This window comes from Triticum aestivum, chromosome 5B (assembly GCF_018294505.1).
Source record: "Triticum aestivum cultivar Chinese Spring chromosome 5B, IWGSC CS RefSeq v2.1, whole genome shotgun sequence".
Classification (NCBI taxonomy): Eukaryota; Viridiplantae; Streptophyta; class Magnoliopsida; order Poales; family Poaceae; genus Triticum; species Triticum aestivum.
The window spans coordinates 446,002,328-446,015,378 of NC_057807.1; positions in this window are offsets into that span (position 1 = coordinate 446,002,328).

Below are 13,051 nucleotides of genomic sequence, written 5' to 3' on the forward strand. Positions count from 1 at the left end.
GGAGTCGATGGGATCCAAAGCTCGGTCGCCATGGCTGCGCCGCGGGCTAGAGTTTCGGGCGCTTGGGAGGCATGGGGATTCAGGCTCCTCGCCGTTGACGGCCATGGTGCAGGGGCAGGGGCGGCGGCGGCGGCTAGGGTTTGGCGAGCGGGTGCGGGTGCGGGAGAGTGGGGGCGTGGGGGCTAGGGTTGGAACGGTGGGGTGAGAGGGCTACGTGGGTGAGAGGGTGAGGGGATGAGGTCCGCCGTTGGATCCCGGAGCATCCAACGGTGTCGGATGCATGATCCGCGTGATATGCCTATAGACCAATCAGAATGCAACAAACAATTTGAAGACTTTATGACCTTTTAAATAGGTCACGAAAAATCATTTTCCATTTTTTAGTGCTCAAAATGAGTTCTTTTTTGTAAAAGACCTACCAAATATTTTTTCAAATGATATTATTTATATTCTTTATATTTGTTCAAAATGAGTTCTTTATACTCTGCAAAAGTTTACATCTTGTAATAGTAAACAGTATTGACAAAGGGATTTTTTATATTCTTTGCACAAAAAATCATTTTCCATTTTTTGAGTGCCCCAAATGAGGTTTTTTTGTGAAGGGCCTACCAAATAATTGTTGCAAAATTGGACCAAATCATTTTTAAAAAATACTAGGCCATATTTAATGCACAATTGACCAAATGGTTGGGTGAAAAAAGTTTTGATCCACCTCTCGTGAAAAAGAAAAATTTCCACTTATTCAGTTGGAAGCGGGTCAAATTTGAACTGTAGCTACCGCGTAGTTTGTTCTTTATTTTTTCCAAAAATCATATATAGGTACATAAGTATCTATTTAATCAGAGAAACACCAAAAAACTTCCAAGATTCAACCACTAGCTAGGAACGGTCAAGCCCGCCGTTTTGACCGCATTTTGAAACGGGCATAAAAAATTCAAAAAAAATTCAAAAAATTGGAAACCTTTGCATTGTGTCATTATATATGTCCAAGTTTCCAGGAAAAATAATAAACTTGTAATACGGTAATTATTTTTAAAAAGTGTTCTCAGAAATGAGCTATCATGCGTGAAGATTCTTGGCTTTCAAGCCAAATGATCAATCTTATGGCCACATTCATGGCATAGTTTGTTCAAATGATCTCATATTGTGCACAAGGGTGCATCTTGGAATTCCAAACAATGTTGCCTAAGGAAGTTTTCATTTTCTTTGCACGAAAGAACCATTTTCCATTTTTCGAGTGCCCAAAAGGAGGTTTTTTTGTGAAGGACATCCCAAATAATTGTTGCAAAATTGGACCAAATCATTTTTCTAAAATACCAGTCCATATTTAATGCACAATTGACCAAATGGTTGGGAGTAAAAAGTTTTTATCCACCTCTGGTGAAAAAGACAAATTGTCGCCGATTCAGCTAGAAGCGGGTCAAATTTGAACTGTAGGTACCTCGTAGTTTGCTCTTTATTTTTTCCAAAAATCATTTCTAGGTATATAAGTATCTATTTAATCAGAGAAACACCAAAAAAAAAATCCTATATTCAACCACTAGCTAGGAACGGTCATTCCCGCCGTTTTGACCGCATTTTAAAACGGGCATAAAAAATTCAAAAAAAATCAAAAAATTGGGAAACCTTCGCATTGTGTCATTATATGCGGCCAAGTTCCCAGGAAAAATAATAAACTTGTAATACGGCAATTATTTTTAAAAAGTGTTCTCAGAAACGAGCTATCACGTGTGGAGATCAATGGCTTTCAAGCCGAATGATCAATCTTATGGCCACATTCATGGCATAGTTTGTTCAAATGATCTCATATTGTGCACAAGGGTGCATATTGGAATGGCAAACAATGTTGCCTAAGGAAGTTTTCTTTTTCTTAGGACGAAAAAACCATTTTCCATTTTTCGAGTGCCCAAAAGGAGGTTTTTTTGTGAAGGTCCTCCCAAATAATTGTTGCAAAATTGGACCAAATCATTTTTCTAAAATACTAGTCCATATTTAATGCACAATTGAACAAATGGTTGGGTGTAAAAAGTTTTGATCCACCTCTGGTGAAAAAGACAATTTGCCGTCGATTCAGCTGGAAGCGGGTCAAATTTGAACAGTAGCTACCTCGGAGTTTGCTCTTTATTTTTTCCAAAAAATATTTCTAGGTACATAATTATCTATTTAATCATAGAAACGCCAAAAAAATTCCAAGATTCAACCACTAACTAGGAACAGTTATTCCCACCGTTTTGACCGCATTTTGAAACGGGCATAAAAAATAAAATAAAATCAAAAAATTGGAAAACCTTCGCATAGTTTCGTTTTATGTGGCCAAGTTACCAAAAAAATTTATAAACTTGTAATACGACAATTATTTTAAAAAAATGTTCTCAGAAACGAGCTATGAAGTGTGAAGATTCATGGATTTCAAGCCAAATGATCAATCTTATGGCCACATTCATGACATAGTTTGTTCAAATGATCTCATATTATGCACAAGAATGCATCTTGGAATGACAGACAATGTTGCCTAAGGAAGTTTTCATTTTCTTTGGACGAAAAATTCATTTTCCATTTTTCGAGTGCCCAAAATGAGTTTTTTTCTGAAGCACCTACAATATATTTGTTGCAAAATTGTACCAAATCAATTTTATAAAAGACTAGGACATATTTAATGCACAATTGACCAAACGGTTGGGTGCAAAAAGTTTTGATCCACCTCTCGTGAAAAAGACAAATTTCTGCCGATTTAGTTGGAAGCGGGTCAAATTTGTTCTGCAGCTGCCTTGTAGTTTGCTATTTATTTTTTCCAAAAATCATTTCTAGGTACATAAGTATCTATTTAATTAGATAAATACCAAAAAAATTCCAATATTCAACCACTAGCTAGGAACGGTCATTCCCGCCGTTTTGACCGCATTTTGAAACGGGCATAAAAATTCAAAAAATTCAAAAAATTGGGAAACCTTTGCATTGTGTCATTATATGTGGCCAAGTTCCCAGGAAAAATAACAAACTTGTAATACAACAATTATTTTAAAAAAGTGTTCTCAGAAATGAGCTATCATCTCTAAAGATTCATGGCTTTCAAGCCAAATGATCAATCTTATGGCCACATTCATGGCATAGTTTGTTCAAATGATCTCATATTGTGAACAAGGGTGCATATTGGAATGGCAAACAATGTTGCCTAAGGAAGTTTTCATTTTCGTTGGACGAAAAAACCATTTTCCATTTTTCGAGTGCCCGAAAGGAGGTTTTTTTGTGAAGGAACTACCAAATAATTGTTGCAAAATTGGACCAAATCATTTTTATAAAATACTAGGCCATATTTAATGCACAATTGAAAAAATGGTTGGGTGTAAATTTTTCTGATCCACCTCTCGTGAAAAAGACAAATTTCTGCCGATTCAGCTGGAAGCGGGTCAAATTTGAACTGCAGCTGCCTCATAGTTTGCTATTTATTTTTTCCAAAAATCATTTATAGTTACATAAGGACCTATTTAATCATAAATACATGGTTTGGTGGCCATACGTCGAGGTTTGGGCGGTGGCCGAGGGCCCCAACTCTAGAGCGCGTAAACTCGCATGCCCGCCGCATGGTCACCTTGCGACCGTGGCGTTGCCATGTGTTCTGGGTGGCCTAGGCATGTCTAGTGGGTTGGGAACTCCCTAGGTTGGTGCTAGGAAGAAAATTACAACGTAAGATTCTCACGAGGAGACCGATCGATGCTCAAACATGAATTAGCAGCCAAGTTTTTGATTAGCGGTACGGGAAATGTACATGGCTAATGGGCGTGAGTTTTGGCTGAGGATGATCAGTTACTAAGAAGACCGTCTTCACAAATTTTCAGCTCAAAAGGAGGAGCCTAGGTGGTACTTGCTTTGCAAACCACCACACTGGACATAAATACGAATGTTGAAGCTCGGCTCAAAATAATGAATGGATTGAGCTGGCATTTGGTGGAGGATCGTTATTTGGTCATAGGAAAGCACTGTAGAAAATGGATACTATTTGGACATGCCAAAGTGGTACTTCCTTCACAAACTATTACTTTGAACAGAATAGGAAAATGAATATTTTTGAATTATTTTTGAACTAGGCAAGGAAGATTTTTACATATTTGATGAAGATATGACCCAAAGAATTTATGAGATTTTTTTGGGAATTTTGGGAATGATAGAAATATAGGTTGCTTCACAACCTAGGGCAAAAACTGCCACATGGACATGACACATAGGCAAAACTGATGTGATGGCGCCTAGTCATCACAACCCACCACAATCTACAAGGTTATGACCATCTATATTGGTCATTAACAACTAGAAATAAGGCAGCGGACTAGCACTGTTTGCTTTGTGACCATTTCGTGTAAGGAAATTACGACCTTTCTGACCAAAATGGTCGCAATGGTTTAGGGTTTGAAGCCCCCTGAACAGCTTTTGACCAATTGGTCTAAAATGGTCATAAATTTATGACCAATTCTTCGAGGGTCACTGACAGAAGGTCATAAGTTGACATATTTCTTGTAGTGCATAATTCTTCTGTGCAGCAATGAGGATAAACCTCAGATCACGGATCCAATCCGCATCATTGCTAATAACATCTTTCAACACAGTTTTCTCTAGGAACATATCAAAATAAACATATGAAAGCAACAACGCGAGCTATTGATCTACAACATAATTTGCAAAATACTACCAGGACTAAGTTCATGATAAATTTATGTTCAATTAATCATATTACTTAAGAACTCCCACTTAGACATACATCTCTCTAGTCATCTAAGTGATCACGTGATCCAAATCAACTAAACCATGTCCAATCATCACGTGAGATGGAGTAGTTTTCAATGGTGAACATCACTATGTTCATCATATCTACTATATGATTCACGCTCGACCTTTCGGTCTCCGTGTTCCGAGGCCATATTTGTTATATGCTAGGCTCGTCAAGTTTAACCTGAGTATTCCGCGTGTGCAACTGTTTTGCACCTGTTGTATTTGAACATAGAGCCTATCACACCCGATCATCATGTGGTGTCTCAGCACGAAGAACTTTCGCAATGGTGCATACTCAGGGAGAACACTTCTTGATAATTTAGTGAGAGATCATCTTAAAATGCTACCATCAATCAAAGCAAGATAAGATGCATAAAGGATAAACATCACATGCAATCAATATAAGTGGTATGATATGGCCATCATCATCTTGTGCTTGTGATCTCCATCTTCGAAGCACCGTCGTGATCACCATCGTCACCGTCGCGACACCTTGATCTCCATCGTAGCATCGTTGTCGTTACGCCATCGTTGTCGTAACTATCACTACCGCTTAGTGATAAAGTAAAGCAATTACAGGGCGTTTGCATTTCATACAATAAAGCGACAACCATATGGCTCCTGCCAGTTGCCGATAACTTCGGTTACAAAACATGATCATCTCATACAATAAAATATAGCATCACGTCTTGACCATATCACATCACAACATGCCCTGCAAAGACAAGTTAGACGTCCTCTACATTGTTGTTGCAAATTTTACGTGGCTGCTACGGGCTGAGCAAGAACTGTTCTTACCTACGCATCAAAAACACAATGATAGTTTGTCAAGTTGGTGCTGTTTTAACCTTCGCAAGGACCGGGCGTAGCCACACTTGGTTCAACTAAAGTTGGAGAAACAGACACCCGCTAGTCACCTGTGTGCAAAGCACGGCGGTAAAACCAGTCTTGCATAAGCGTACGCGTAATGTCGGTCCGGGCCACTTCATCCAACAATACCGCCGAACCAAAGTATGACATGCTGGTAAGCAGTATGACTTGTATCGCCCACAACTCACTTGTGTTCTACTCGTGCATATAACATCAACGCATAAAACCTAGGCTCGGATGCAACTGTTGGGGAACGTAGTAATTTCAAAAAAATTCCTACTCACACGCAAGATCATGGTGATGCATAGCAACGAGAGGGGAGAGTGTTGTCCATGTACCCTCGTAGACCGTAAGCAGAAGCGTTATGACAATGCGGTTGATGTAGCCGTACGTCTTCACGATCCGACCGATCCAAGTACCGAACGTACGGCACCTCCGAGTTCAGCACACGTTCAGCTCGATGACGATTCCCGGACTCCGATCCAGCAGGGTGTCGGGGATGAGTTCCGTCAGCACGACGGCGTGGTGACGATGATGATGTTCTACCGACGCAGGGCTTCGCCTAAGCACCGCAACAATATGACCGAGGTGGAATATGGTGGAGGGAGACCACCGGGAGTAGGATTCCTCCTTTCCTAGTAGAACTAGGAGCCCTTCCATGTAGTAGGAGTAGGAGAGAAGGAAAGGGAAAAGAGAAGGGAAGGAAGGAGGGGGCACAACCCCTCCCCCTAGTCCAATTCGGACTAGGCCTTGCGGGGGCGCGCGGCCAGCCCTAGGCAGCCCCTCTCTCTTTCCCGTATGGCCCAATAATGCCCAATACTTCTCCCGGTGAATTTACGTAACTCTCCGGTACTCCGAAAAATACCCGAATCACTCGGAACCTTTCTGAAGTCCGAATATAGTCGTCAATATATCGATCTTTACGTCTCGACCATTTCGAGACTTCTCGTCATGTCCCCGATCTCATCCGGGACTCCGAACACCTTCGGTACATCAAAACTCATAAACTCGTAATAAAACTGTCATCGAAACCTTAAGCGTGCGGACCCTACGGTTAGAGAACTATGTAGACATGACCGAGACACGTCTCCAGTCAATAACCAATAGCGGAACCTGGATGCTCATATTGGCTCCCACATATTCTATGAAGATCTTTATCGGTCAAACCGCATAACAACATACGTTGTTCCCTTTGTCATCGGCATGTTACTTGCCCGAGATTCGATCGTCGGTATCTCAATACCTAGTTCAATCTCATTACCGGCAAGTCTCTTTACTCGTTATGTAATGCATCATTCCGCAACTAACTCATTAGTCACATTGCTTGCAAGGCTTATAGTGATGTGCATTACCGACTGGGCCCAGAGATACCTCTCCGACAATTGGAGTGACAAATCCTAATCTCGAAATACGCCAACCCAACATGTACCTTCGGAAACACATGTAGAGCTCCTTTATAATCACCCAGTTACGTTGTGACGTTTGGTAGCACACAAAGTGTTCCTCCGGTAAACGGGAGTTGCATAATCTCATAGTCGTAGGAACATGTATAAGTCATGAAGAAAGCAATAGCAACATACTAAACGATCAAGTGCTAAGCTAACGGAATGGGTCAAGTCAATCACATCATTCTACTAATGATGTGATCCCATTAATCAAATGACAACTCATGTCTATGGTTAGGAAACATAACCATCTTTGATTAATGAGCTAGTCAAGTAGAGGCATACTAGTGACATTAAGTTTGTCTATGTATTCACACATGTGTTATGTTTCCGGTTAATACAATTCTAGCATGAATAATAAACATTTATCATGAAATAAGGAAATAAATAATAACTTTATTATTGCCTCTAGGGCATATTTCCTTCATCAGCGACTGATGCACATCGCCTTGGGCCGGAAGCTCGGAAGAAATGCCGAGGCCTACGTCGATGACATCGTGGTGAAGTCTCGGGAGGCGAAAACCCTGATACAGGACCCGGAAGAAACCTTCGTGAGCCTCCGCGAAGTGGACCTGTGGCTCAACCTGGAGAAGTGCGTATTCGGAGTCCCCTCGGGCAAGCTTTTGGCCTTCCTCGTGTCCCATAGAGGTATCGAGGCTAACCCAGAGAAGGTCAAGGCAGTTGAAGACATGAGTTCGCCGAAGACCCTCAGAGAGATGCAGAAGCTCACTGGGCGAGTAACCGCATTGGGACACTTCATCTCCAAGCTGGGGGAACAAGCACTGCCCGTCTTCAAGCTGATGAAGAAGAAGGGCCCGTTCGAATGGACTGAAGAGGCTGAAAAGCATTCCAAGATCTCAAGAAGTACCTTACCAGCCCTCCGGTGATGGTAGCTCCGCGCCCTCAGGAGCCCTTGGTGCTCTACCTTGCAGCCATGCCCTACTACGCCAGCATAGCCCTGGTGGTGGTACGGGAGGAGCGCCGGGCCAAGACCGCGCAGTCGCAGCCCCGGCCGAAGCGGAACAAGGCTAAGAAAGCCTTGCGAAGACCATGACCGCTGCAGATGGGGATCAGACTCAGCAGGGGGACACACCTAGGGCGGAGGATGCCCCGCCAGGCGACCAAGAGCTGGGGGCTCCGTCATCTCAGGAGGCGCCTCGACCTCCAAAAGACGCAGGCCACACCAGCACTCTCAACCTTGTCGAACATCCTGTTTACTTCGTTAGCACGGTACTGCAGGACGCAAGGGAGCGATACCCCATGCCTCAGAAACTCCTCCTTGCGTTGCTAGTGGCCTCACGCAAGCTGCGGCTCTACTTTCAAGGTCACCCCATCAAGGTCGTCTCGGCATATCCCTTGGAAAGGGTACTCAGGAGCCCCAACTCAGCTGGAAGGGTCGCTGAATGGAACATCGAGTTGCAAGCATTTTAGCTGGAATTCAGCACGACCAGAGTCATCAAGGGAGCTGCACTTGCAGATTTCGTGGCGGAATGGACAGAGGCACCAGGGCTCGAAGCGGGCGAGGATCGGTCGCTTTCCCCAAGAAGTGAAGCACCGGACGGCTGGGTCATGTACTTCGACGGGGCATTCTCGTGACATGGCACAGGGGCAAGCGCGGTGCTCATATCTCCCACTCAGGACAAGCTCTATTATGCCGTGCAGCTATGCTTCCAGCATGGAGAGAAGGTCTCCAATAACATAGCATAATACGAGGGCCTGATAGCAGGCTTGAAAGTTGCAGCCGCTTTGGGGGTGAAGCGCCTCATCATCAAGGGCGATTCCCAACTCCTCGTCAACTTCTCCAACAAGGTGTACGAGCCGAAGGACGAACACATGGAAGCATATCTTGCGAAGGTTTGTAGGATGGAATAGCAGTTTTGGGGGTTAGAGTTGCAGCATTTGCCCCGCGGCACCAATCGAGAGGCTGATGACATCGCCAGGAGGGCGTCCAGGCGGCTGCCTCAGGAGCCCGGCATCTTTGAAGAATGACTCTTCAGACCCTCGGCTGCACCGACACTACCAAGTACAGTGCAGCCTCGGGAGGAGCTCCCTCAGCCGCCTGCCTTGGGAGCCCCGGCCTGCGGCCCGACCTCGGGAGCTCTCCTGCTCCCAGCACTAGAGCCTCAGGAGGGATGTTGGACCGCAGAATTCAAAGATTACCTGACGCAAGGGACTCTGCCAGAGAAGGAGGAGGATGCAGAATGCATGGCGCGGCAGGCCACGACCTACTGCATCCAAGACGGAGAACTCTACCTAAAGCGGCCGAATGACATTTCCCTGCGTTGCATCTCCAGGGAGCAAGGGAAAGAGTTACTGGCAGACATTCACGATGGGGACTGTGGGCACCACTCGTCTTCACGGACCCTCGTCGGCAAGGCATTTTGGAGCGGGTTCTATTGGCCAACAACACTCAACAACACGATCGAACCGGTAAAAGCTTGTGAAGCCTGTCAATTCCATGCTAAGCAGATTCATCAGCCGGCTCAGGAACTGCAAACCATCCCCCTTTCATGGCCATTCGCTGTTTGGGGACTGGACATCCTTGGCCCGTTTCCCCGGGCGCCAGGGGGCTACTGCTACCTCTACGTCGCCATTGACAAGTTCACAAAGTAGGCAGAGGTGGAAGCTGTCCGCACCATCCCGACTGGCTCAGCAGTCAAATCCATCAAGGGCCTCGTGAGCTAGTTTGGGGTGCCTAATCGCATCATCACCGACAATGGTTCACAGTTCACCAGCAATCTCTTCAAAACATATTGTGCTGACGTTGGAACGCAGATATGCTACGCTTCGGTGGCGCACCCTCGGAGCAACGACCAGGCTGAACGTGCCAATGCAGAGGTCCTGAAAGGCCTCAAAACCCGGACCTTCAAGAAGAAGCTGGAGGCATGCGGCAGGGGCTGGCACGACGAGCTTCAGTCCGTTCTATGGTCCATCTGCACAACCACTACCAAGTCGACTGGCGAAACCCCGTTCTTCCTCATCTACAGGGCTGAGGCGGTCCTTCCTCATGAGGTCAGGCACCGCTCCACGCGGGTCCTGGCTTTCGACGAAGCACAGCAGGACGCTATGCGGGGGGTGGACCTCGTGCTGGGAGAGGAACACCATCGGGAGGACGCGCTTCGGCCAGCAAGATACCAACAGGCGTTGTGGCAGTACCACTGCCGCAACATCTGCCCTAGGACCCTCGAGGTAGGTGACCTCGTGCTCAAATGGGTGCTCTCCAGGGAAGGGCTGCACAAGCTCTTGCCCCATGTGGGAGGCCCCGTTCAAGGTTGTTCATGTCTCTAGGCCTGGCGCCGCACGCTTGGAGACTCAGGAGGGGGTGCCCATCCCGAACGCGTGGAACATTCAGCACCTCCAGAAGTTCTACCCTTGAAGAAAGGTCCATCGCCTCTAAAGAAGGCCCGACGCCTGTGAAGATAGTCGTACCAAGAAAGGCCCGGTGCCTATGAAGAAGGCCAACGCCTGTGAAGCTCATCGCCCCGAGAAAGGCCCAGAGCCTGTGAAGAAGGCCAACGCCTGTGAAGCTCGCCGCCTGTGACACTCTCACGTAATAATGAGTTGGGGCTGTACACGCCCCGGAGTCTCCGGAGAGCCGCCCTCAGGCCTCGGGGGCTCCCGCACACGCCCTGTCGGAGTAATGGGCCACGGGTAGGCTAACCCGGGTCCCAGGATCTTTCAAGACATCGGGGCAGGCCGCGCCCCTCAAGCCGAGTCCCAGATGGCGACTCCAAGACAAGCCGAGTCCCAGACGGCGACTCCAAGACAAGCCGAGTCCCAGACGGCGACTCCAAGACAAGCCGAGTCCCAGACGGCGACTCCACGACAAGCCGGCTCCAAGCAGGCGACCTCCAGAGAGGCCGACTATGGGAGTCGGCCCATGACTCTTTCCGAAGCCCGATGCGGGGTACGGTCAGGACATGGCCGTTCCCCCTGCCTACGAGGGACTGGCATGGCTACAGTGAGCCGTATTGCCGGAAGATCTCCGGCGAGGCGCGGCACTGTTGCCATGCCTGCCCTGACCTCAGCCACAGTGCGTGACGCACTGTACCCACGACGCCGGCCTGTACGGCCCGAAGACCATGGGGCCGCCTGTCAGTGGGTGGACCGAAGGCGGCCTGAGTGCCCCGAAGACGGCCCTGTGGGAGTCGGCCTCCCCGGAGTCGGCCGCCTCCCCTCCAGGGCCCCACGAGCCATTAACCAGATAGGATGGGGAATGGCGACAGTGATCGCCTGATAGACGGCGGCACTGTTGCCACGACCCAATGACCAAGCCTGCATCATCAGGAGCGCTGCACAGTGTCAGGCCTGTCCACAGGACCCACCAGTCGGCGGGCCCCAGAAGCCGGCGGGAAGGATGGCGGCATGAGAGATAGACGGCTGGGACCCGCGCCCAGCCGGATTACCATTGTACCCCCGGGGGGGTAGGCCTATATAAACCCCCAGGGCACCCATGCAAAGGGTTCGGACCTTGATAGAGATAGACCAGATAGCGCAGGGAGAAGAGAACTAGCCTTGCTCTCTCCTACCTCCCGATACAGCTCAAGGAGCGCGATTGTAGTCACTTTGTTTTAGTGATCATGCGGAGACCCGCAGAGCAGCAGTAGGGGTGTTATCTCCCCGGAGAGCCCCGAAGCTGGGTAAGATTCGCCGGCGTGCATGCCTATGCCTCATCCTGTTTCCAGGCACCGACGACGTTCTACTCGCCCCCACCATGATAAGCCATCCTTTGGCATATGTCGCACCCAACCCCTGACATTTGGCGCCCACCGTGGGACGAGGTGCACCGTCGTCCGAAGATCTGTTCTAGACGGGAACCCTCTTCCTCCCTGGCGAGCGCAGCCAGCCAGGCTCGCCAGATGGAGTCTGCGCAGCGAGCAGCCTCGCCGAACTTTTCGCGAGGTGCGCCTCTCCGACGAGCCTGCATCCGACGCAGGCACGGGTGGCCCCGAGAGCCTTCTCACGGGCCTCCTTGACCAACTCCACGTCACCGGCGAGCCTGCCATGGACTTGGAGTCCGTAGGCTCCACCGACCCGATGTTGGTCAACTCCGACGCCGTGTCGCTTGACACTTTCCCCACCAACGTGGTGGTCTACGACGAGCCGCTTCCGTACGAGGAGAGTGGCGGAAGTGCCATCACGGAGGTGCTCGTCATCAGTCATGGCGAGTGCTTCGGCGAAGAAGCCCAGGACCCGCTTGCTACGGCCCTGCAAGATTTTACCATGCCCATTTCGGAGGACGCAGACGCCGAGACGCTAGAGACAAGCCGCCTTCAGATCATCGAAGGCGCCAAGAAGCTGGCAAGCATGAGGCGCTTGTCAGAGGCATACTAGCACGAGATGGATCGTGCCGTAGGCTGCTCGCCGGCTCCGACTGGGCCGAGCCGTTTAGGCGCGGTCCAGCAGCGCGGCGCGGCCATCGCTAACTTGTTCGGGGCAAAACGCCCCGTATATGCCACCCCTACGGAGAACATCCGCGCCGCCCAAGCGGCGACTGACGAGCTGAAGAACTTCGAGGGCGAGGAGCACCGTCTGATGATGGAGCGAGTCCAGCAACTCCTCGACGCGGTTGCTGCGCAGAACGCGGCCGGCGGCCGCGCAGATGCGCTGCAGCAGCCGAACGACGACTTGCCTCCCCGCCGAGATCAAGGCGCGACCGGACGCCGACCGGCGGAGTCCGCGGAAGGAAAGAAAAGGAGCCGACTGTCAGTCACAGTCGGACTCACATCACAGTCGAGCGCGACCAAGACGGCCGCCCGAGAGCAGTAGAGCGGCGGGACGACTACCTGCCTCCACCGCCCAAAAGAGAGCGGCGAGTTTCCCCGCCGCCCGTTGAGCATCCGACTCTCGGAGGCCGCCTTGGCCGCCGAGAGGGAGTCGGAGAGAACGACGCCCGCCAACGGATCGACCGACTCCATCGATCCCTAGTGCTGGATGAAGAAGACGAGCTGGGTCCGCCTTGCTTTGGGCCC